The 26,568-nt window shown below is 48.6% G+C and overlaps 1 long non-coding RNA gene across 1 annotated transcript in view; it reads right to left on the bottom strand.

The window, feature by feature from the left end:
* Positions 1-11,111: 11,111 nt before the first annotated feature.
* LOC140387250 (uncharacterized) overlaps positions 11,112-26,568 on the bottom strand; it is a 65,768-nt gene continuing 50,311 nt past the window's right edge. The window contains exon 2 of the long non-coding RNA XR_011933806.1: positions 11,112-11,400. This is a non-coding gene — a long non-coding RNA (uncharacterized lncRNA). The remainder of the gene's footprint in view (positions 11,401-26,568) is intronic.

The following is a 26,568-nucleotide window of genomic DNA, read 5'->3' as shown; positions in this document are numbered from 1 at the left end:
TTCCAGAATTGCTTGGATTGTCGTCACAGTGCAAGAAGTAACAGACAGCACCCACATGGCCACGTGCACACACTTCAAGGGCTTTTCATTCATTAAATTTCCATTCATTATATGTAAAGCATCAGATCGCAGGCTGATTGTTTGGGAACAAGGAATTTATTCTCAACATCTGGCTCATGACTCCAGCCAGAGAGCTAGGCACAAATGCAGAGTGTTACTGTACCAAGAGCCAATTAAGTACCATAGTTCTGATAGAGCAGACCATAATATTCTTAAAATATCAGTAGGAATTTTGCAGATGCAGTCCAAGTCCTGCCACCAGGATTAAAAGAGGATGAACCTGGCAGGCTACAAGACCTGGGGCCACATTTCACCATCAGACCATAAGACATAGGAGCAGAATTAGGCCTCTCGGCCCATCGGGTCTGCTCCGCCATTCAATCATGGCTGATGTTTTTCTCATCCCCATTCTCCTGCCTTCTCCCTATAACCCCTGATCCCCTCATTAATCAAGAGCCTATCTATCTCTGTCGTAAAGACACTCAGTGATTTGGCCTCCACAGCCTTCTGCGGCAAAAAGTTCAACAGATTAAATGGTCGTCACGAATGCTGCTATCATACAAAGGACACCAGCCTTCCCTCAAGAGCTGACTCTGCAATCTCAGCAGTGTTCTTGTGGTGATTGTCACTTTAAGGCTAGACTTACTGAATATGGATCATGTGGTCTGAACAAACAATCAACACCGAGCATGGGGAATGTCTCTAAGTAAGGGGAGGAGTTTTCCGAGTAAGAAAGAATGCATTATGGACGGACTCGAAACAAACTCGGGGCAGCACGGTAGCACTGTGGATAGCACAATTTCTTCACAGCTCCAGGGTCCCAGGTTCGATTCCGGCTTGGTTCACTATGCGGAGTCTGCACATCCTCCCCGTGTGTGCATGGGTTTCCTCCGGGTGCTCCAGTTTCCTCCCACAGTCCAAAGATGTGCAGGTTAGGTGGATTGGCCATGATAAATTGCCCTTAGTGTCCAAAATTGCCCTTAGTGTTGGGTGGGGTTACTGGGTTATGGGGATAGTGTGGAGGTGTTGACCTTGGGTGGGATGCTCTTTCCAAGAGCCGGTGCAGACTCGATGGGCCGAATGGCCTCCTTCTGCACTGTAAATTCTATGAAATGAAGCAATTTTGTAAATTAAGTTTGTTTGTTCAACTTAAAATACCTTCGGGAGTACATCTTTACACCTTGTAAAGAGGACAAACAATCCTGGCACTGCCTCTCGTCCTATACCTGTGAGTATCGCATTTTAAAGGAAGACTGAAGGAAAAACATATATCCCAAAATGCCTCTGTTTGGGCAAATAGACCCATTCGCCCTCCCACAGAGGACTGGAAACAAAATATCAAGCTCCTTGGGTTTTATTTACAGGCAAATGAAATATGGAAGGAGGCAAAGCACAAGGCAATTCTCCTGAGCATCTGTGAAAATCAAACCTACGATTTTAGTGGTAGTCACACAGCCTCACGTGTGCCCATCTCTAAGTCGGTCAGTCAGCTTGTGGATTGACTGAGGGTCATTTTCAACCAGAACCATCAGTCACAATCCAGAAATTCTAATTTGATTCAAGGGTGAGAATTAGGCAAATCAATGACAATTTACATTGCTAAACTAAAACAATTATCAGAGCATTGTGAAATTGGAGCAACGCTAAACGACATGCAGTGGAATCAGTTAGTTTGTGGCGTGAGCAATGCTGCCATACAGCACCAATTACTAGCAGAAGTCCAACATAGATTTCAAATGGGCAATGGAGATAGCGCTGGCCGTGGAAAGCACTGAAAAAGATTCACAGAAGCTGCAGAACGCTCAATTAAGACCTATTCCAGTATATACACCTGCCTTTTGGTGTGTCAGTACGTGCAATATTTCAAAGGACGATGGTGACTCTGTTACAGGGACTACCACTGGTTGTAGTATATCTTGACGATGTCCTTATAACACGATCGACAGAGTTTGAGTATCTGGAAACTTAGAAGAGGTGTTAAAGAGACTTCAGGGGCAGGATTCTCTAAAAATGGGGCTATGTCCCCACGCCGGCGGGAAAACCGGCGCCAATGACTCCAGCGTCAATGGCCACCGAAAGTGAAGAATTCTCACCTTTCTAGGGGGCTAGGTTGCTGCCAGAGTCGTCCTCGCAGCTACACTCGGTGCCGAAGGACCGGCACGAGTTTGCGCATGTGCGGAACAGCCGGCGTGATCTCGCGCATGCGCGGGCCGGCCGGCGTGTTTCCGTGCATGCGCAGAACGGCTGGTGTATTTCCGTGCATGTGCGGGGTTCCCTTCTCCGCGCCAGTCCCCGGGCCAATATAGTGAAGCCCTACAGAGGCCCGGTGCGGAGGAAAGAAGGCCCCCACGGAACCAGCCCACCCGCAGATCGGTAGGCCCCAATCACGGGCCAGGCCACCGTGGGCCCCCCCCCCCCCCCGGGGTCGGATCACCATGCTCCCACCCACCCCAGGACGGCCCCCGCACACTTACCTCCAGGTCCCGCCATGTGCGAGGTGAGTAATTCACGCCGGCGGGAATGGGCAAAACTTGACGGCCACTCAGCCCATCGGGGCCCGGAGAATCGCCGGACCACCGGCGTGGCGGGAATCCCACCGCCGCCTGAAAATCGGTGCCAGAGAATAGGGAAGCCGGCTTCGGGGTGGGATTCGCGCCTCCCCCCGGGGATTTTCCGACCCGGCGCAGGGTCGGAGCATCCCAGCCCAGGTGTCTGGAGCCCACCTCAAGAAAAAGAAGTGCACCTTTCAAGCCACCAAGGTAACCTTTCTGGGGGAGGGTGGAGACACACAATGATTACACCCCATGGAAGAAAACGTCAAAGTGATAAAGGAGGTGCCTAACTGATGTCTCCTTTGAAGCAATAATGAATAATATGCCGGCGAGTGCATATTCAATTGTGCCTTACTGCACACTTAAATATGCAGATTTAGGTCCTGCCGTTGTGGGCGGGATCCAGATTGTGACGTCTCGCAAGATCCCGTTAGATTTCACGAGGTGTAGTGAGCCGAGCAAATCTCGTGAGAGTCAGTTACCGGCCAGTTGCGTCCCGAACCATGCGCGACTATTAGAATTCGCCCATTGTTCTCTGTGGAGCCTTGTGCTAAGCCTTGTATTGTACATGGTTAGGAGAATGTTCAATAAAAGATAAAGTTTATTAACAGCCTTTCCTCCATCAGTCTCTATCAACCCTTACCAAAGAAATCCTCATCTAAGATACACAATGATGATAACAGAAGCTGTGTCACTGCTAGCAATGGCCATTGCCTGAGCTTCACCTGCAGGACGAGGGCACATAAATGAACATGTGACTTGGAAGACAGGTAAATGGGATTGGAAGGTGCCAGGGTCAGCAGAGATTGATTGGCGAAGGGCAAATAGTGGGCCTTGCTGTGCACAGATGGCGCTATTGATGGACCATGAAGTGCCCAAAAATTCTCCACTCCCAGAATCTGCTGGGGTACTCCTGATGGTCTCAAGCAGTGGCAGACCCTCCCATTGTGGGAAGAAAATGTCCACATGGGCAAGAGTTGGCCCGAATTAACCATCTTTTCTGACACTGGCAAAACGATATGGTGGCAGGACACCAGCCCCAATCCCTACACCTTCCTGCAACTTTTTGCCAACCTTCCATTCTCCCTGCCTGACCCCAAAGGGATGTTAAAATTCAGCCCAAAAGAGCCACACTTGGGATAGCTCTCGAAGCATCTTTTTATACAGCTCAGAGATAAGTCTCATGGTTGTCTAACATATGTTGCAAATTTTGAATACAAAGGATGGCAACCTTGGAGTCACCAGAGGAGGTGGAAGGTCTGAAGTAAAGACAATGAGCGAAGAGGAGAACGTGATTACAGTGCTGTCACCTGCTAGGCAGAACATTATGGGAGAGGTTCACTTGAGTAATCCTCCTCTCTCCTCCCTCCCGTAGTACACCAGCCGTTTTTCCTTCTATCATACTCAATCCTTATTCCCACTCTTCAATGTGCTTCATCAGTTTAAGATTATGAGTGTTACCCTGGTGTTACTATGAATATCAAAGCCAGCAGTACTCCAAATAATGTAATTTACTGTTCTACCATACCTCAGCCTCTTTCATTTGGTAAATGCTCATATTGAAAGTCGGGAACTAAAATCACACTTACAGAAATTTACTTCTGAACTTATTTACCTATTGCAGTTACCCAATAAGTTAGTTCCCTGGTATCTACAGCTTGGAAGGGATGGACTACTGGGTGTCTAACTTGAGATAGCCATGATGAATAAACTTGAAGTTGATGCCACTTTACCAAGCTCGACATTGTCTGGCAATGCCAGCATTTGTTGCCCAATTCTAATTGCCACAATGGAGTGGTTTGCTGGGCCATTTCAGAGGTCTGAGGTGACAAGTGGGCCAGAATTTCTTCCCTAAATGACATTACTGAAGTCAATGGATTTTTACAATAATTGATGATAATTTCATGGTCACCATTGCTAACACTAATCCAGATTTATTCATTGAATTTAAATCTCAGCGGGTGCTAAGGTGAGGTTTGAACCCCAATGCATTAGCCTGGGCCTCTGAATTACAAGACCTGTGTCATTACCACAAAGTCATTGTCTCCTCATGCACTTAGCATAGGAGTGGTGATGCTCTCAACACCTTTGTACATACTTACCTTCATTCTTTTAGGAGATTTTGGACACCTGGACCAAAATGGCTGCAGTCTGAACATTCAGTGAAGCTGTCAAAACTGTTACCAGATGCTCCGTCACTGTGAGACCCTCTGCAGAGATAACCATTTGCTCCATGGCTGATGTATCGTTATCAGTCTTTAATGTAGGCTGGAACCTGGATCCACGTTCCTTCCGAGGGCATCCTAACCCACGACTCTTACTTGAATATCTCAAGCAGAGTAATAGTAAAGCAGTCCACTTTCCAGGTTGGGACAGGGGCCTTGCAGATGCCGCAAGCTCACTTTCATTATATAAATGGTTCTGTCTCTGCATTTTGCTGTTGATTCTACAGCCTATTACAAGGCTGGTCAGGACTTCGGCTTCACCTCTCAGCTGGCCCAGTGAATTTTCAAGTAGTCCACTGCATTTCAATGAATGCAGTATTAAATATAAAGCTGTGCAGAAATTCAGATTTTTTTGTTTACTTCAGCCTCAGGGAAATAGGCTTAAATGCTGTTTATTGGTCACAGATCTCACAGGAAAGAATGGGCTGGCAATTCTTCTGGTGCTGTAAGTGGAGCCCAGCGTACGGAAGTAAAAACAGAAAAACTGGAAATACTCAGCAGGTCTGGCAGTATCTGTGGAGAGGGCAACAGAATTAATTTTTCAAGTCGAATATGACTCATATTCAAAACCACTATACTGATTAGTGTTTGGGCAAACCCTGGGTAGAACCAATGCCAAACCCTGGGTAGAACCAATGCCAAACCCTGGGTAGAACCAATGCCAAACCCTGGGTAGAACCAATGCCAAACCCTGGGTAGAACCAATGCCAAACCCTGGGTAGAACCAATGCCAGAAATGGGATTTAATGAGTAATTGGTTGATTATTTTGATAAAGTGGGGAGAGGCAGATTTGACAGAGATATTGGGTGGAATATTGTGCCCTCCCCTCAGGTGAGTATCATAGCTGAGGGCCCTACAGCCTTGCCGTCTCCGCCCTGATTAAAACCAGGACAGGAAGATCCTGCATTAGATCTAGCGGGAGGGTGAGGGCGGCCTTCCCACCCCATCAATTGAGGCCCTTTTGTGGGCAGTTAATGCCCACTTCACAGCCTTATCCTGCTGATACCAGTATTACTAGTATTAACTCAGCACTGGATAGGAGGCTTGCCATGCAGAAAGCTCGACAAGCAAACCCGTGCAACATTTCTTGGAGGCTCTAAGGGGATGGCGGAGGGATGCCTTGTTCAAAAGGCACTCCATGCCTGATCAAGAGACCCGACCAAGTGGGGTCCCTTTGAGAAACAGCTTTTCTACCAAAACCACTGCCCTCCCTTCCGCTGCTACACCCACACTATCATCCCCCTCCCGCCATCACTCACCTCGGACATGGGGTCCAGCGATGGTCGTAGGCCTCAGGTCGGTATCAATCTGGCAGAAGCCCCACCTTCCCAACACCATTCAATAGAGTTGTCGGTCTCTGATTGGCCAGCAGCCCTCAGCAGGTAAGGCATTGACCCTCAGGAATAAAGATGCCAGAGGAAGACAGGATCTTAGCCCAGCAGGTGACCAAGTGAAACAAGATGCAGTGGGCCTTCCGAAAAAGAGGGGATGTGGGGCTCACGTCACTGAGACCTCTGTTGCCTCTCTAAGATTCCAGCTATTGTTTCAAACAACATGGGTATTATCTTGGAAAAAATGTTTCAAAATGAGAGGACTTGTATTTTGGTATGACACCCTGAGCAAGGGTGCAGTCAATTCCAGCCCCGCTCATCCCAGAGTCACACCACAAATGGATTAACCAATAAGTCTTATACAAATTCCTGAAGTCTTGGGCCCTTACAGTCACCAGAATTGTAAGTTTAAACACGATTACTGTTTATTTATACCAAGAACTATCAGGAAATATGCAGTTGATACAATTGGTTAATGACAAGCTAATAATTCTTTCACTGTCCCACCCTCTACCCACATACAGACAGACAAAGACAGAGGGATGAGAGAGGTAAAAGATAATAAGGATACATAGATATATAGAAGATAGCAGCAGGAGGAGGCCTTTTGGCCCTTCGAGCCTGCTCCGCCATTCATCCCGATCATGGCTGATCATCCAACTCAATAGCCTAAACCTGCTTTCTCCCCATAGCCTTTGATCCCATTCTCCCCAAGTGCTATATCCAGCCGCCTCTTAATTATGTTCAAAATTTTAGCATAAACTACTTCCTGTGGTAATGAATTCCACAGGCTCACCACATTTGTGTGAAGAAGTGTCTCCTTGGCAGGATTCTCCAATCCCCCGCCGGGTCGGAGAATCGCCGGGGGGGACGGCGTGAATCCTGCCCCCGCCAGCCACGGAATTCTCCGGCACTGGAGATTCGGTGGGGCAGGAATCGCGCCGCTCCAGTCGGTGGGCCCGCCCCCCGGCAATCCTCCGGCCCGCAATGGGCCGAAGTACCGCTGCTGTAATGCCTGTCTCGCCAGTGTGAATTAAACCACCTCCCTTACTGGCAGGACCAGGCGGTGTGAGAGGGCTCCGGGGTCCTGGGGGGGGGGGGGGGGGGGGGGGGGTGATCTGGCCCCGGGGGGTGCCCCCACGGTGGCCTGGCCCGCGATCGGGGCCCACCGATCCGCGGGCGGGCCTGTGCCGTGGGGGCACTCTTTCCCCTCTGCGTCGGCCATAGCCTCCGCGATGGCTGACGCGGAGGTGACCCCCCGCGCATGCGCTGGGATGACATCAGCTTCCGCTGATGCTCCCACGCATGAGTGGACTTCCGCCGGCCAGCTCGTGTGGCACCAAAGGCCTTCCATGCCAGCCGGTGGGGTGGCAACACCTTTGAGGCGGCCCGATGTCGGCGTGGTTCATGCCACTCCATCCCGCCGGGAACCCCGCCCCGCCGGGTAGGGGAGAACCCCGCCACACATCTCTGTCCAAAATGGATGAAGGTCAAAACATAATGTGCGGGATTCTCTCAGTCCGGGGCCGGGCCGGAGAATCCCCGCGACCGGCGGGAATCGCGCCACGCCGCTCTGACGCCGGGACGCAATCCCCGCAGAGCGGAGAATCGGCAGCAATGGCGCCGGCGTGGTCGGCGCGATGCCGGTCGGGGGCCACTCTGCGGGGCCCCTCTGCCGATTCCCGGCCCGGGATGGGCCGAGCGGCCATAACAAAATTCCCGAGGCCCACCTGCGCCATTCTACCCTGCTCCTAGCCGGTGGGATCACGGCATGAAAAGGTCTGGGGGCAGCCTGTGGGGGTGGGAGGGGGTGTCCGACCGCGGGGGTGCCTCCGTTGTGGCCTCGCCTGCGATCGGGGCCCACCGATCGGCGGGCCGGCCTCTCGGGCTGGTGGCTTCCTTTGTTCCGCGCCGGCCCCTGTAGCCCTGCGCCATGTTGCGGCGGTGCCGCCGTAGAGAAGGGATCCACTGCGCATGCGCGTGTTGGCGCCGGTGCCACTGCACATGCGCAGACCCTGCGGCACCCAGTTGACACCAGGATCAGCAGCTGGAGCGGCAAGGGTCGCTCCAGTGCCGTGCTGGCCCCCTGTAGGGGCCAGAATTGCTGATCCTGAGGCCATGTTGACGCCGTTGAGAAACGCGATGGCGTTTACGACGGCGTCACCCTTAGCCTCAGAATCAGAGAATCCCACCCATGAGTCTTTGCTTCAGATGGTGTTCCTTTCACACATGTTACTCACAGCATGCTTGCTGATTAAAGTCTCTGGTTCACAGCTGGCAATGGTCATCTCGTTAGAGTCATTCATTCAGAGGTCTTGCAGGTTAGAAATTGCAATACCAACAGACAGCAGGCTTTCTGGAGAAACGCATGGGGCGGGATTCTCTGATCCTGAGGCTAAGTGTTTACACCGTCGGAAACGCCATAGCATTTCCTGACGGCGTCAACATGGCCCCAGGATCAGCAATTCTGGCCCCTACAGGGGGCCAGCATGGCGCTGGAGCGGCTCACGCTGCTCCAGCTGTTGATCCGGCCGTGGAATGGGCGCCGGGGGATGCGCGCATGCGCAGGGGGTCCGGCTCGAACCCTGCATATGCAGCCCCACCAGCGCGATTTCCGCACATGCACGCCGGCCCCCACCCAACATGGTGCAGGAGACAGGCGCCGGCGCGGAAGAAAGGAGGCCGGGAGACAGCGAGGCTAGCCCGCTAATCGGTGGGTCCCGATCGTGGGTCAGGCCACATCTGTGGACCCCCCTGGGGTCTGACACCCCTCCCCCCCCACAGGCCACGCCCGGACCCTTCAGCGCCGAGGTCCCACCGGCTCAGAGCAGGTTCGAACGGCGACGGCGGGACTCTTTTTTTTTACGGCCGCCGGCCCATTCGGGCCGGAGAATCGCATGGGGGCCACATAGAGCGGCCCCTGACCAGCGCCGTGCCGACCACGCCAGTCCCAATGGCACTGATTCTCCGCTCTGTGGAGAATCGCGTTCCGGCGTCAGGGTGGCGTGGCACGATTCGCGCAGCCCGCCAGCGATTCTCCGACTCGGCGCGGGTTCGGAGAATCCCACTCCTTATTTCTCATTAAACTGGCCTTCAGCTCAAAATTCACCTGCAGGCCTATATCTTTTGGGCAGCACTCTAGCACAGTGGTTAGCACTGTTTCTTCACAGCGCCAAGGTCCAATGTTTGATTTGCGGCTTGGGTCACTGTGCGGAGTCTGCACGTTCTCCCTGTGTCTACGTGGGTTTCCTCCGGGTGCTCCAGTTTCCTCCCGTAAGTCCCTTAAGACATGCTGTTAGGTGGATTGGACATTCTGAATTCTCTCCCTCTGTGTACCCAAACAGGCGCCAGAATGCGTGTTTTTTCACAGTAACGTCATTGCAATGTTAATGTAAGCCTACTTGTGACAATAAAGATTATTTATTCACTATTTAGTATTATTCTGTCAGACTCTCTGCCACGTTCATTTTGGCGGGATCCTCCGCTTTGCCGGAAGCGTAGCCACGCCCGCTGGTTTCCCGATGGTGTGGGGTGGCCACATAGAAAACCCCATTGGCCAGCTGTGGGAACAGAGAATCCCACTGCTGGCGGAGCGCGCCACGCCGGAAAACAGGGCTGGCAGAATGGAGACTCACGCCCACTTTATTTCATATCAAACCTGGCTTTCAGCTCGTGGTTTGACTTCAGACCTTGAGACTTTAGAGAGTGACACCCAGACTTCTGGAGAGAAAGTTAGCCCCGTTGTAGCCTTCTGGAGAGGATTAGGTAGATCCTTTAGGAGAGAAGTAGTTAGATCTCTTCATCCAGACTACAGAATCAAAACTGAAACCAAACTGAAACCTCATGATTCTGAAAACATTCCAATGGAATCAGATTCATCATCACCGGGCAGAACACAGCCTTTTGAGTCAATTCATTGGTCACCAGCCAAATCAATCAAACAAAGTCATCACTGATGCCAGCCAGTCTGCAATCACCATTCTAAATCAGCACAACCTTCAAGATTCTTTTGTTTAAATTAAAGGTACGGGGTACTTTCAGGCTGCTTGTCTTAAAATAGCAGGTCCATTAATCACCCATGGACTCAGAAATATAATGACAAAAATAAAAGAAAGGGGAAATAAGGAAATAAACAGGATGGACCCTTACAATTTACAAAGTAGCTTGTCATTTCTGTAGGGATTCTGAGTGCTTCACAATCGTTTTTTATACTGTTATCATGTGAACAAACATTCAAATTAATTTTCACACAATAAGATCCCAGAAGTTCGAATTAATTGAATAGTTGATCTCTAATTGGCCAGGACACCAAGAGAACTCATTGTTTTCACAATTTTCACATTGGCCTGAATAAGTATGTAGAAAATGTGTATAACATCTCATTATGTAGTTAAATCAGCTTCAGATTTAAGTTATTCAACACATATTGATTGACAGTTACAGGGAATGTTTCTGCTGAAATCTAAATAATATTCATGATTCCTTTCTTTGTATCAATAATAAGCGAACAATTGCTTTTGATGATTGTTCCAATTAGAAAAACAGTTTTTTGCTTAAATACTGCAGGATGAGGCCCAGGAATATATTGGCTAAATTAGATCTGAGCTTTACTAAAAGATTATGGATCTCTAATACCCTATGCACAGTAAGTACTGTCATTAAAGAGACTTCAAGGTGTCCTTTATATACTGAAGTCACATTGGCCAATGTCACATTCAATGGATTTTTTAGGATAACCATTTCCAGCATACTTTTGCACAGATAGAATTGGACGTTCGACCCAAACTTTAGAGATCAATTTTCAGGTTTTAATTGGACCCGATCATCAACCTGTTCACCTTTAAAGGGACTGTTACTTGAGGGGTAGAGAGATATTTTCTTTGATTTTTCTTCACGTTTTGCAGAAGGTGTCTAAATCCTTGGAATAATTAAGTGACAAAAATTGTTCAAACAAGTTTTAATTAAAATTGGAGCCTCCAGGATGATTGACGAGGGGCAGGATATTTCGGCTCCCCGTGGCGTGATTCCCCGTGGCGAAGGCGACTCACCATTCTGGCTGCCGGCAGGATCCTCCGGGTCCACTGTTGTCTGCAGCTTTTTGTGTCATTCGCCAATCCCCCTTGGGGAAATCCGCCATGCGGGTTGCCTTCGGTGGGACCGGAATGGCCAGGAAATCCCGCACTCAGTATTTGTTCTTAAAGTGCTTAAAGGAAAGACTTTGATGTTAGAACCTAAATTGTGCGGAAAGGAAGAGCAGGAGGAGACATTAGATAGAAAGTAGTCTGAGCATTTTTATACTCGTTCAACATAGGGGTCTTCTCAATGATCTTTGCAACCAATTAATTACTTCAAACTACATATAGTTTGAGTACATTCACACTTGTTACAGAGGTAAACATGGCATCTAATTAACACACAAGCAAATTAATGACTGATCAGATAATCTTTTTTTTTGGTGATGTAGTTTGAGGGCCAGATGTTCACCTCAACAATAGGAGAACTTTGTACTCTTCACAGAATAATAGGATTCTTTATGTGTTGGATCCACGGTAGGCAGAACGCATAGACGAAAATGTAAATTATAGAATAAGGTCTATTTCGATCCAATTCTAACACTCCTCCACTCCCCTAAGGATCTCCTTCCCGGCCTGCAGCTTAGCCGGGTTTTTATCCAACTGGGGCTCTCCTTGTAAAGGGGAAACCCCGCCCCCTTAAGGATAAGGCCTACCTGCCTGCCTTAAAGGGGACATTCATATTCTGGGGAGGTCATGAGAAATGGTATAGCCCTAATCCCGGGACCTCCTCTGGGGTTATAACACTCCTTCCCCACTAACTCAGGAGCAACATCCACATCCATGGATAAGTGCACCGGGACTTATGACCGTTTCGCCTGTGGATGGCGTGCAGGCGTGGACCTCCCAGTGTCAGTAGGCGTATATCAGACCAGGGAGTGGCATTTACGTGATGAACATCTGGGCAGCGGCAGCAATGCTGGCATGGCCACGAGAGCCAGCACTGGCACCTTCTGCGGTGGTAGACGGTCCATCTCGGTTTCCGAGTCTAAGCTAGGCGGTTCTTCATCCGGCATCTCGGTGTTCTCAAAACTGAATCCTCAGCAACCAGCAGAGCCGGGGGCATCAGTACTAACAGGGGTGGCCGGGGTAGCAGTGAAGATGAGACATTTGAGTCAACAGCCGGTACGGCAGGAGTATCGAGCACACGGCTTCAGGGGTGATCCACGTTGATGTGTTGGGTGCTTTGGATCCGTGGAACACATACAGGCTACCAACACTTAAAATAGAACAACACTATTTTATTAAGCTAGAAACTGTTGAACATACTTTCACTGTGGGTTAACACAATGTTAGATTAAACTAAAGACCTATGCCTATCCTAACCAGTCTATGCACTCAGCACATGGTGACGATCTGTGCTGTAAGCTGTAAGCTCTGTGCTTCTGAGAGGCTGCATCCCGAATGAGCAGGAAATCTGATGCCCTCTGTCTTTATAGTGAATGTGCTCTAACTGGTGATTGGCTGCGGTGCTGTGTGTGTTGATTGGTCCTGCTGTGTGTCCATCAGTGTGTGTGTCTGCACCATGATATACTGGTGTATATTATGACATTCCCCCTTTTATAAAAAAAAATGTATGTGTGTGGCAATAAATAATGAGCGGTGATAATGTTCCGAACTACTTGTGGGGTGCGAAGACATATTTACAGGACTATGTACATGAGAACTAAGCTATTTACATGGGAAGGTGCGTGGTGCAGAGAAGCAGTATGCAACAAGAGTAACGAGATCAACACTATATACAAACCAGGGAAATGATCAAACAAAGCAACAAAACAATTCAGAGAGTCCATAAATTTGAAAAGTTCATAAACTTAGTCTCTGAGGTGGGCGACAAATTCTGGTTGACCGCCTCAAAGATGGGTTGAGAGCTGCCGGTTCAGGAGCGGGCTGGACTGCGTCAAAGTCAGGGGGAGGCAGAGTGACAGGGAGCTCTGCATAGTCCATGGCAGGGTCAGCAGGAGGGCGCGGCGACACTGGAGGATCACGTGGCGAGCGTGGAACGAGACGAAGGGCACGTCAATTGAGGCGCAGAATAGAGCCATCCGGTGGACGAACCAGGAACGAACGGGGGGCCACCTGCCGAAGGACAACAGCAGTTGCAGACCAGCCACCATCTGGAAGATGGACACGGATGTTGTCATCTGCAGCCAGAGCAGGGAGATCAGCTGCATGGGAGTCATGAGCCGCCTTGTGCTGTGCACGAGACAGCTGCATCCGGCGAAGGACTGGAACGTGGTCGAGATCTGGGACATGGGTGAACGGCACCGTCGTCCTCAGGGTGCGACTCATGAGTAAATGAGCTGGCGACAGGCCAGTGGACAGTGGGGCGGAGCGATAGGCCAGCAAGCAAGGTAGAAATCAGACCCAGCATCGGCAGCCTTGCATAGGAGCCATTTGACGATATGTACTCCCTTCTCTGCTTTGCTGTTGGATTGGGGGTACAGGGGACTGGATGTCACATGGGCAAAATTGTACCGCCTGGCAAAGTTGGACCATTCTTGGCTGGCGAAGCAGGGGCCATTGTCCGACATAACCGTGAACGGGATGCCATGTCGAGCACAGGTTTCTTTACATGCACGAATGACTGCAGACGAGGTGAGGTCGTGCAACCGTATAACCTCCGGGTAATTCGAAAAGTAGTCCACGATCAGGACATAGTCTCTACCCAGCGCGTGGAACAGGTCGATGCCCACCTTGGTCCATGGTGACGTGACCAACTCATGGGGCTGCAGGGTCTCCCGTGGTTGGGCCGGCTGGAAGTGCTGACAAGTGGGGCAGTTGAGCACTGTGTTGGCTATGTCCTCATTAATGCCGGGCCAGTACACTGCCTCTCGGGCTCGTCGGCGGCACTTCTCCACGCCAAAGTGGCCCTCGTGTAGTTGTTCCAGACCAAGCTGGCGCATGCTATGCGGGATGACAATGCGGTCCAGTTTTAGAAGAACCCCATCTACTACCGCCAGATCATCTCTGACATTATAGAATTGAGGGCATTGGCTCTTGAGCCACCCGTCCGTTAGGTGGCGAATGACACGTTGTAGCAAGGGGTCAGCCGCCGTCGCGCGGCGAATTTGGATGAGGTAGATTGAGGTAGAATATAGGCAGGTAGATTGGAGGCCGCGAATGCCACATGGCGTCACCCTGGCAGACAAATCCCGCTGGGTCACATGGAGTGTTGACTGCCCTGGAGAGAGCGTCAGCAATGATGAGGTCCTTGCCTGGGGTGTATACCAGCTGGAAGTCGTATCGCCGGAGCTTGAGAAGAATACGCTGGAGGCAAGGCGTCATGTCATTCAAGTCTTTCTGTAATATATTGACCAGCGGGCGATGGTCGGTCTCGACGGTGAATTGAGGAAGTCCGTATACATAATCGTGAAACTTAACCACACCGGTCAGAAGGCCCAGGCACTCCTTTTCTACCTGCGCGTAGCGCTGCTCCGTGGGGGTCATCGCACGTAACGCATGTAGCCAGATAAAATGGCTAACTCCCGATTTAAAATGGCTAACTCCAGAATTAAAATGGCGAACGGCAAAGGCTGATGGGAAAGTCAGCCAACAGGACAGAAGTGAGCAGCTGCAGGTTGAGTGTGCAATTACTTCTGGAAAGGCCAGACAAGATCGATACCAGCAACCATCAGCATAACAAAACACCAGCCATCTGCATATTAATGAGCAATCCCCGGGAACAATGAGCAACATTTAGACACATAAAGCAAAACCAGATTCTTTGGCGCCAGCAGAAGCCTACACAATGGGAGGTGAATGACCACCTCAAGACCGCCCATCGATCAGGGAACCGCTCCAGCATTGGAGAAAATCGAACCAAGTGATTGGGACAAAGTCCAATCACTTGGAACCAGGTAGAGGGTCCGCCCCGAAAGGCGGGAAGCCCCTGGGGACTATAAGAATCAAGCCCAAGTTCAAATCGTTCTTCTTGACCAGGTCACTCAGCAACGCGAACCAACCCTTGACAGTGACCGGTCCAGCCGCCGTTGATATCCAGTAAGTCTTACTTCAACGCTCGCTACGAGATAGGTGCTCCTAGCTACCAATCTGTACCAACTTCGAATCCCGCAGACTCAGAACCCGAACGAAAGGCCATTCGTTTCCCTGACCTGGTGGGCCAGTTCCAAGTTAAGTATAGGCCTGTTAGTTGTAGAAGTAGCTTAGACGTAGAATTTGTACATGAGTAGTGATTACTGTGTATAATAAATGTGCTTTGATTTAAATCTTACTAAGCGGTGTATTGGAGTATTGATCATTACTTGGACTTGAACCACGTGGCGGTACCATAAAGATACCTGGCGACTCAAGAGCAGAGGTGATAAAACAGAGCAATTAAACTGAGGCAAAAGTTAGCAACACGCATATGCAATGGGGGCCCATGATGAGGCCTCATCACGTTGCAGGAGCACTGCCCCAATGCCGGATTGACTGGCATCAGTCAAAATTTTTGTCTCTTTTGCTGGATCAAAGAAGGCCCACTGACCGGGGCCGTGGTCAGTTTTGCCTTGAGTTCCCTTCATTCGCGCTCGTGGGCAGGGAGCCATTGGAAGTCTGTCGTCTTCCTGACCAGGTTCCTGAGAGCCGTGGTATGAGAGGCGAGGTTAGGGATGAATTTCCCTAAAAAATTGACCATGTGCAGAAATCGGAGGACCGCCTTCTTGTCCTCTGGTGTTTTCATAGCTGTGATGGCAGCCACCTTGTCCGCATCCGGCTGCACACCCAATTGGGAGATGTGGTCCCCGAGGAGCTTAAGTTCTGTCTGACCAAAAGAGCATTTTGCCCTGTTGAGGCGGAGGCCATGCTCATGTATACGTCTGAATACGCGCTGGAGGCGACTAACATGCTCCTGCGGGGTGGTGGACCAAATGATTATGTCATCGACATAGACGCGAACACCTTCAATACCTTCCACCATTTGTTCCATAATCCTATGGAACACTTCTGATGCAGATATGATCCCAAACGGCATCCTGTTGTAACAATATCTTCCAAAGGGGGTGTTAAACGTGCAGAGTCTCCTGCTGGATTTATCGAGCAGGATTTGCCAGAATCCTTTTGTGGCGTCGAGTTTGGTGAAGAACTTGGCGCGAGCCATCTCACATGTGAGCTCTTCGCGCTTGGGAATTGGATAGTGCAGTCTCATAATATTGCAATTTAGATCCTTGGGATCAATGCAAATTCTCAATTCGCGGGTAGGCTTTTTTACACATACCATGGAACTGACCCAGTCCGTCGGTTCCTAGACTTTGGAAATCACTCCTTGGTTCTGGAGGTCCTGCAGCTGCTGCTTGAGGCGGTCCTTAAGGGGTCCTGGGACCCTGCAAGGTGCGTGCACCACAGGCGTGGCATTCGGTTTTAATAAAATCTTGTAGGTGTATGGGAACGTGCCCATGCCCTCGAAGACGTCGTGGTACTGGTTGATAATGGCGTCGAGCTGCGCCCTGAAGTCAGTGTCCTGAAGGCAGGCGCGTCAGCAGGAGAGAGACAGTGAACACTCTGAACTAGGTTCAACAGCTTGCATGCCTGCGCGCCATGCAGGGAGGCTTTCGAGGAGCCCACGATTTCAAAGGGAAGGATTACATAGATTACATAGAATTTACAGTACGAAGTCTTACAACACCAGGTTAAAGTCCAACAGGTTTGTTTCGATGTCACTAGCTTTCAGAGCGCTAGGGTGTGCTGGCGTAGGGGGTCCGATACAGTAAAGATTTAATCACCTGCGAATGGTCGCATTCCAAGCATTGTTTGGCATCTTTGAATTTGTCTATATATGTGTTTCTGGAACATACCTCTTCATTCACCTGAGGAAGGAGCAGCGCTCTGAAAGCTAGTGACATCGAAACAAACCTGTTGGACTTTAACCTGGTGTTGTAAGACTTCGTACTGTGCTCACCCCAGTCCAACGCTGGCATCTCCACATCATAGAATTTACAGTGCAGAAGGAGGCCATTCGGCCCATCGAGTCTGCACCGGCTCTTGGAAAGAGCACCCTACACAAGTCCACACCTCCACCCTATCCCCATAACCCACCCCAACCAGCACTAAGGGCAATTTTGGACACTAAGGGCAATTTATCATGGCCAATCCACCTAACGTGCACATCTTTGGACTGTGGGAGGAAACCGGAGCGCCCGGAGGAAACCCACGCAGACACGGGGAGAACGTGCAGACTCCGCACAGACAGTGACCCAGCAGGGAATCGAACCTGGGACGCTGGAGCTGTGAAGCAATTGTGCTAACCACCATGCTACCGTGCTGCCCTAGGATGGCTTTGTGTGACCTGTGGATCACTTCAAGTTGGCATGAGCCGCTGGCAGCAATGGCATTGCCATTATAATCTAATAGCTGGCAGGCTGATGGAAGGATGGCTGGTTTGACACGAAGGCTTTGGAGGTCAGACCGCGCAATGTGATTGGCGGAGGCACCGGTGTCCAGGCGGAATCGTATTTGGGACCGGTTGACCGTAAGGGTGGCACACACTCATCGTCCGTATCGATGCTGTATACCGATACAGGCTGGATTCTTTGCTTCGGGGCCACGCTGTTTTTTGTAATGATACCGACTCGAAAAGGCACCTTCGGGTCCTTGGTGTCAATATCGGGTAGCAGGTCCAAATCGGGCTCGGTGACCGTGGGTTGAATGGCCCGGACATTCCTGCGAGGCTGGCTGGAGCGACGAGTTGGCAGGCTGAGCTGATCTGCATAAAGCAGCATAGTGGACAAGTTTGCCACATCACAGGCATCGTCGGGATTTGGCAGGACATTGCCGCTTTAAGTGGGTGGAGCCACAGTTGCCGCACGTTGTAGTGTCAGTACGTTCGCTGCGCCACCGCGCATGCCGTCGTACGTGGTGCGCACCTGCGCAGTACGTTCGTCGAAGTCTGTGAAAAGCACGCAAAATGGCCGCCCTCATCCAGGCTGAGGCCCTGGAGTTGCTTGGACCCGTTCTGCCTCGTGGGGACCTTGCCACGCCGTTTCAGCCGCTTGGATGTGGGAATACCGAGTAGTGGCGTGTTCGTGTAGCAAGCAGGCCTCGATGCCAATCGCTAGGGTGAGCTGCTTTACCTTGAGGAGCTGCTGGCGTAGGGGGTCCGACTGAACACCGAAAACGGTCTGGTCGCGTATCATGGAGTCGGAGGTGGGCCCGTAATTACAGAACGTACTGGATGCGGAGGTGGGTGAGAAAGGACTGGAAAGGTTCATCCTTACCCTGAAAACGCTGTTGGAATACATAGCGCTCGAAACTTTCATTCACCTCAATGTCGCAGTGACTGTTAAACTTAAGGAGGACCGTCTTGAATTTTGATTTATCTTCATCATCAGCAAAGGTGAGAGAATTGAAAATGTGGATGGCGTGGTCCCCGGCCGTGGATAGGAAGAGAGCGATCTTCCTGGTGACTGAGGCAGCTTCCCAGTCTGTGGCTTCAAGGTATATCTGGAAGCGTTGTTTGAATATCTTCCAGTTGGCCCCTAGGTTACCGGTGATGCGGAGCGGCGGCGGCGGGCGGACGCTGTCCATTTTGCAGGATGGCTGTGTGCTGGTGGAAGGCAGATCACTTGCAGGTAGATCTAAGAAGTTCTAACATCCCTCAACTACTGGTACCATCATGTGTTGGGTGCTTTGGATCCGTGGAACACATACAGGCTACCAACACTTAAAATAGAACAACACTATTTTATTAAGCGAGAAACTGTTGAACATACTTTCACTGTGGGTTAACACGATGTTAGATTGAACTAAAGACCTATGCCTGTCCTACCCACTCTATGCACTCAGCACATGGTGAAGATTTGTGCTGTAAGCCCTGTCCTTCTGAGAGGCTGCATCCCGAATGAGCGGGAAAATTGATGCCCTCTGTCTTTATAGTGAGTGTGCTCTAACTGATGATTGGCTGCGGTGTTGTGTGTGTTGATTGGTCCTGCTGTGTGTCCATCAGTGTGTGTGTCTGCACCATGATATACTGGTGTATATTATGACACACGTGGCCATTAGAAACATGGTCCCGTGCCCGAAATTGGTAAGAAATCAGACCTGTTTTCGCCAACCCAACACCCCGGATCCAAGCGACCCCTCCGCTGAAGTTCCGGATGTGTACCATGTCTACTGGTGCGAACTCGCGCTGTGGCCTGCCGCGACTTGTGTCTTCCTTGGTTCGGTCCTGAACACGGCGAACCTTTCCACCAATATCCGGAAGGATGAGACTTAAATGGGTGTGGACGTGGTGACCCATCAACACCTCCGCTGGCCCGATGCCTGTTGTGACATGCGGGGTTGTTCGGTAGCAGAATAAGAACCTTTTTAAGCGCATCTCCCAGGATCCCCATGCTTGTTTTTTCATGCCGAGCTTAAAAGTTTGCACTGCCTGCTCAGCCAACCCATTCGAAGCTGGGTGGTATGGGCCGGTCCTCACATGACGGTCCCATTGGCAGATATGAATGCTACAAATTCTGAACGAGTAAACGCCGTAGCATTTTCCAATACCAGCACCTCGGGTATGTCAAACATGCTGAAAATGTGCTGGAGTTTCTCTCTGGTGATCCGGGCATTGTCGCCTGTACTTTGAGGACCACCATCCACTTTGAGTGGATATCGACGAGGATGAGGAACATTGCCCCATAAGAGGGTCCGCAAAGTCTATATGGAGGCAAGACCACGGACGACCTGGCCAATCCCATAGGTGGAGCGGGGATGCAGGAGTCAACATCTGGTGTGCATGACACTGGACTCAGCACTGGGCCACCCGCATCGATGCCAGGCCATCGAACGAACTAACATTTTCATCTTGGACACACCATGGTGACCATTGTGGAGGTCCATCAGTTGTTGGCCACGTTCAGGGTCGGAGACCACCTCACATGTCCCTCAAAGGAGTATGCCGTCTTCTATGCTAATGTTCTGCATCTTTGTGGCATCGGCCTCAGGTCCTGAGGTACAGCCCTGTGCTGAGCACCATACTGCACCATGTGATGGATGCGGGATAGCTGAGGATCGGTCTGGGTCCACCTGCGGATGCGGGATGCCGTGACCGGTAGCACGTCCATAAAATTAAGGGCGGCAATGTCCTCACCGGCTGTCGCTGGTGTAAGTGGCCTGATCAGCAGGGGCAAATGACTTAACACGCGGTGTGGAGAATCTTGGTCCCTGAGCAGTGCTCCAACACATAGTCATACACTGCGAGCAGCAATGCCCATCGCTGGATGTGGGTGGAAGCAATGGGGTGGAATCGCCACCTTCTCCTTGAAGAGCCCTAGGAGGGGCTTGTGGTCCGTGAGAATGGTGAAGCGATGCCCGTAGACATGTTGATGGATTTTCTTGACCCCGAATACGACAGCCAAACCCTCTTTCTCGATCTGGGCATACCGCTTCTCTGCATCGGCCAATGTTCTTGAGTTCAAGTTGATGGAATGTTCAGATCCGTCATCCATTTCATGAGGTGGCACGGCCCCGATGCCATACAAAGAAGCATCGCAGGTCAACAAGATTGGCCGGGATGGGTTGAAGTGGGTCAGCCATCTTGGCGAGGTGAATTGTTGTTTCCCCCCAACGTTAGCCACTTGTTGCTCTCGGCCCCACTCCCAATGTTGCCCCTTTGTAGGATCTCTTATTTTATCTTCTAATGATAGTTAATAGTTGAGGTATCCAAAAATACAACTTTATTGTGAATTATTCACTTGAATACACTTGAATAAGAACTGAATCAAAACATAGAAACAAAATATCAAACAATACATACAAGGATCAAACACATGAAAAAAATAGTATTAAACATAAAAGCATAAAGAAATCACTTAAACACAAACAAACAAATAGATGGTTCAAGAATTCAGGAAGGCAGGAATTTAGGAACAGAACCTTGACCACGAGGTCTTACTTTCCGATGGTCTAATCCCTTATTTACTCTCATTGGTTTCTAATTCTCAGCTTGGACCTCCTGATTTGTTCAAATGGATGTCTGTTACTTAGAGGATGATTTATTAATCAAACATTGGCCATTACTTTTTTTTAAATTTAGAGTACCCAATTAATTTTTTCCAATTAAGGGGCAATTTAGTGTGGCCAATCCACCTACACTGCACATCTTTGGGTTGTGGGGGCGAAACCCACGCAAACATGGGAAGAATGTGCAAACTGCTATGAGGAGCGGTTGAATAAACTCGGTTTGTTCTCACTGGAACGAAGGAGGTTGAGGGGCGACCTGATAGAGGTCTACAAAATTGTGAGGGGCATAGACAGAGTGGATAGTCAGAGGCTTTTCCCCGGGGTAGAGGAGTCAATTACTAGGGGGCATAGGTTTAAGGTGAGAGGGGCAAGGTTTAGAGTAGATGTACGAGGCAAGTTTTTTACGCAGCGGGTAGTGAGTGCCTGGAACTCGTTACCGGAGGAGGTGGTGGAAGCAGGGATGATAGTGACATTTAAGGGGCATCTTGACAAATACATGAATAGGATGGGAATAGAGGGATATGGACCCAGGAAGTGTAGAAGATTGTAGTTTAGTCGGGCAGCATGGTCGGCACGGGCTTGGAGGGCCGAAGGGCCTGTTCCCGGGCTGTACATTTCTTTGTTCTTTGTTCTTGTTTGCACATGGACAGTGACCCAGAGCCGGTGTCGAACCTGGGACCTCGGCGCCTTGAGGCAGCAGTGCTAACAACTGCACCACCGTGCTGCCCCCTAAACATTAAGATTGACTGGTATCCATCAGGAATAATTCAGTGTCTCCATGTAACACCTTATAGGAATAGGCTTCTTCTGCCACTGCTAGCCATCAACTTTGCTGTAACTAATTATTTGATACATTTTTATTACTAAATGCACTGAAATGCAATGGTCTATTTATTTTATGAAACATTCGTTGAAACAAGATCTGAATGTCTACAGACAAGACCCTAAAGTTAAATAGTTGATTCATTATCTGAAACAATGATCATCTTTTCACAGTCATGGCATTTTGAATAATTCCATTCTTTAGCCTTGCACTCAATCAGTACCTAAAGACATCAATAAATCAATGAATCAATATCAATAACCTATCATTCCACACCTTTTGATTATGCTGAACCTAATAGAATGAATCAATTAAAATAAAGCAAAAAGTAAAGCGAAAAGTAAAATGCTAAAAGAAACACATTCACAGTTATCTTTGATGGTCCCTTTATTTCGGGACAGCCTTCAACACTAGAATGGGCAATTCTTAAAAGATTTAAGAAGTCTTAAGAACCATTCATATCATGTCAAGGTATTTGTCTAGGTGAACACATATGCACTGTTTCAGGGCTTCTTGACATTCTCTTACAGATACATTTAGTTGTCAGAAACATAACATACATCGCAAAAAGAACTGCAAAAAACGTGACCAAACCTTGCACCACTGAGGACCCTAGGCACCCAGTAGCCCTACCCCAAAAGGGTGCCCGGACCTGAGTTGCTTAAGTTGTTCAACCTCCTTCTGAATGTGTTTTCCCAAATCAGTACTCTCTTTGGAGTTTTCTGGAATATAAGTACAACATTCTAATCCAATCAGGGCACATCTCCCACCATTCTCAGCGAGAAGATAATCACGAGCCATTCAATTTTGCAAGGCCACAGTCCGGATAGCTAGCATTTCAATGGAAATCTTCAAAAGGGCTATGGAGGTATCATTAACAACCTTTTCAATGATGACTGCCATTTTATTAAACTCTTTGGTCACCTTGGCATCACTTAAAAAGGAACAAACAAAGTGAAAAACCTGTCACGTGCAGTAATGGCAAGTTTACTTCTTTGGACTAATAGTTTGTATCAGTAATTGTTCAACCTTGACATCTCACATCACTGTCTTAAGGGTATATGTTCTTTCTCCCTTGCCAATTTTGTGTGTGATGCTATGACCAGAAATTGATGATAGAATCATATTGAGTTGCCATACATAGATTTATGTGTTAACCTAAACTAAACTAAATGTCATTTCAACTTGTGAATAACGTGCAATACAGTTCCAGTTGTCACAGGGTAAGATCTTATTCTTCCACCCCTTAACTCATTATTATTCTTGGTCGCTTTCTTTCCTTACCCCTTGAGTGGGTGATCTGTGCAGGGAGAAAATTCACTTCTTTGTTTTTGTTTTCGATTCCAGTTTTCTCTTCACATAACTCGTGTTAAATTCCAGTTTATTCCATAATCTATTGTAACTTGAATGTGATCTCTGAATAATTGGATTGATACCCCTTTCTCTCTAAAACTCCCCATTTGCAAATTATCTCATTCAAATATCATTTAAAATAACATCATGCATGCACATAAAATATTCTCCAGCTCTCCAAATTGTCTGTATCCATCTTGTGGATACGCCTCACCAGGTTTACTTGCTACAAGGCCCTTGTTCTTATCCAAATAATTTACCCTGTCACTTCAATTGTGCTCATTTCAACAGGTATCAGTCTGTTTGACTCTATTCCAATTATTTAAAACTCAGTTTCTCTGTGGAATGTCAGTGCCTTGATCACTTAATGATGTTGTTTCACTCTGTTGGCCCCATTGACCATTTCAGGCCATGCTGTTTGTCATGTAGTGTGCATGCATGGGGCCTGCTCTTCAATGCATAATGGCAAGCCTGTCTATTAGTCACTTCACACGTAATTCATCTGCACATGCACGCAGTGCCCCCAATGTCATGCCACACATTCTTGAACCTTTTGTGATCTTATCAAAAAATCTCAAAGTTGTTGCTTCTCTCTCCATGTATGGTCCAGATGCCTTGGGTGGTGGCCAGATTATCAAACTTTGTTCTCTAAAATAAAAGCATAGACAAGGACACGAGCATTACGAAGAGAAGTTTTATCGATTTACTAGCCTCCTCTGGACTTTCCCCTTCATATTAATGCCAGGTTGAAATATTCAATTGAATTGCACCCAATGTTCCAACTCCCATTTCCTGTTTTTATTTCTTGTCTCAATTGCCTACCCTGGATTACTTAATCCTATCCCAACCATGAGCCCTGGAGAAATATTGTAGTCCAATAAAATATCTTCATATTTAAAACAGAAATTAAATATTTCCATTTGATTCCTGTAAGGGATGAATTAATTATGTCCACTGTGAGGAATCTTGGCAGCCTTCCAGGGCCAGGATGTTGACTGGGACATAAAGTGCCAGGTGTTCAAACTCAGGTGTTCTCATGCCAAGCTATGCTTGTTTGATACTTTATTTATCCAACTATTTGTAGACCTTGCTGACTTTCCCAGCCGCTTATCTCTCATAGACCCGTTTATTCCACTGTATAACTGAGAGGCCCTTCTGCCTGTTCGTTGGACTTCACCTCAGACCTGAATCGCGACAGGTGCCAGGAGCCGAATCTCGAAAACGCCGTCGACATCGGGGCCCCGACGAGCTGATGGGCAAGAGATTCTTCTGTTGTATTCTTATCTTATATTATATTCTTATATCATATTATTCTTATCAATATAGTAGAGCAGATGAACTTCTGTCGTTGTTCTCTTAATTACATTGTGTCTGAATCACAAAGAACCCTTGGAGTAATCCAAGACATATTTAGGCAGTAACATTTAGATTGCTTGTTCTTTGTCTAAAATTCCATTTTTATTAATGTAACTTGCTAAATTACATTGCCTTGCTGCATCCCAGAACTGTCCCAAATTCAAACGACAGTGTTGTTGGCTTTCAGATTTTTATACATGTCCAGTTCATCTTTTCTTTGTCTTAAGTTATAGATTCTCTTCTTCAAAAGAGGTTTTGTCCTTATGTCCATGGATACCAGCTAACTGCAAATCTTGTTCCACTAGCAGTTAAGATCTATTCAACTTGGGACAAAATGTGTTAATTCATCGAAACATATATGACAATTCAAACTTAAATTTTGTAATTCCCAATTCCTGTAAAAATATAAATACATCTTCAGCTGTTAACAGAACAAAGAACAAAAGAACAAAGAAAAGTACAGCACAGGAACAGGCCCTTCAGCCCTCCAAGTCTGCGCCGACCATGTTGCCCGTCTAAACTAAAATCTTCTACACTTCCAGGTCCGTATCCCTCTATTCCCATCCTATTCATGTATTTGTCAAGATGCCCCTTGTGGTGAATGTATTACAGCAGCCATTCACCACTGTATTACATTGTACTATGCTGATGCCCTTGTGGGCTCCGCCCCTCGGGGGAGGTATATAGAGCTGCAGCCTGTAGGTGGCTCTCAGTTGCAGGCAGGCACAGTTCTAGCTGACTGTTCACTTCAACGCTCCGTCTTGTGTGAATTGATGGTCGCATCACCCCTTAAACGTCACTATCATCCGTGCTTCCACCACCTCCTCCGGCAGCGAGTTCCAGGCACCTTCAACCCTCTGTGTAAAAAACCTGCCTCGTACATCTCCTCTAAACCTTGCCCCTCGCACCTTAAACCTATGTCCCCTAGTAATTGACCCCCCTACCCTTGGGAAAAGCCTCTGACTATCCACTCTGTCTATGCCCCTCATAATTTTGTAGACCTCTATCAGGTCGCCCCTCAAACTCCTTCGTTCCAGTGAGACCAAACCAAGTTTATTCAACCTCTCCTCATAGCTAATGCCCTCTTTACTAGGCAACATTCTGGTAAATCTCTTCTGCACCCTCTCTAAAGCCTCCACATCCTTCTGGTAGTGTGGCGACCAGAATTGAACACTATACTCCAAGTGTCGCCTACCTAAGGTTCTATACAGCTGCAAAATGACTTGCCAATTTTTATACTCAATGCTCCGGCCAATGAAGGCAAGCATGCCGTATGCTTTCTGGACTACCTTCTCCACCTGTGTTGCCCCTTTCAGTGACCTGTGGACCTGTACACCTAGATCTCTCTGACTTTCGATACTCTTGAGGGTTCTGCCATTCATTGTATATTCCCTACCTGTATTAGACCTTCCAAAATGCATTACCTCACATTTGTCTGGATTAAACTCCATCTGCCATCTCTCCACCCAAGTCTCCAAACGATCTAAATCCTGCTGTATCCTCTGACAGTCCTCATCGCTATCCGCAATTCCACCACCTTTGTGAAGTCTGCAAACTTACTAATCAGACCAATTACATTTTCCTCCAAATCATTTATATATACTATGAACAGCAAAGGTCCCAGCACTGAACCCTGCAGAACACCACTAGTCACAGGCCTCCAATCAGAAAAGCACCCTTCCATTGCTACTCTCTGCTTTCTATGACCTAGCCAGTTCTGTATCCATCTTGCAAGCTCACCTCTTATCCCGTGTGACTTCACCTTTTGTACCAGTCTGCCATGAGGGACCTTGTCAAAGGCCTTACTGAAGTCCATATAGACAACATCTACTGCCCTACAGGCATCAATC

Source organism: Scyliorhinus torazame, chromosome 12, assembly GCF_047496885.1.
Source record: "Scyliorhinus torazame isolate Kashiwa2021f chromosome 12, sScyTor2.1, whole genome shotgun sequence".
NCBI lineage: Eukaryota > Metazoa > Chordata > Chondrichthyes > Carcharhiniformes > Scyliorhinidae > Scyliorhinus > Scyliorhinus torazame.
Note: the sequence above shows the minus strand (reverse complement) of the source record. Positions and strands in the feature narration are given on the sequence as shown.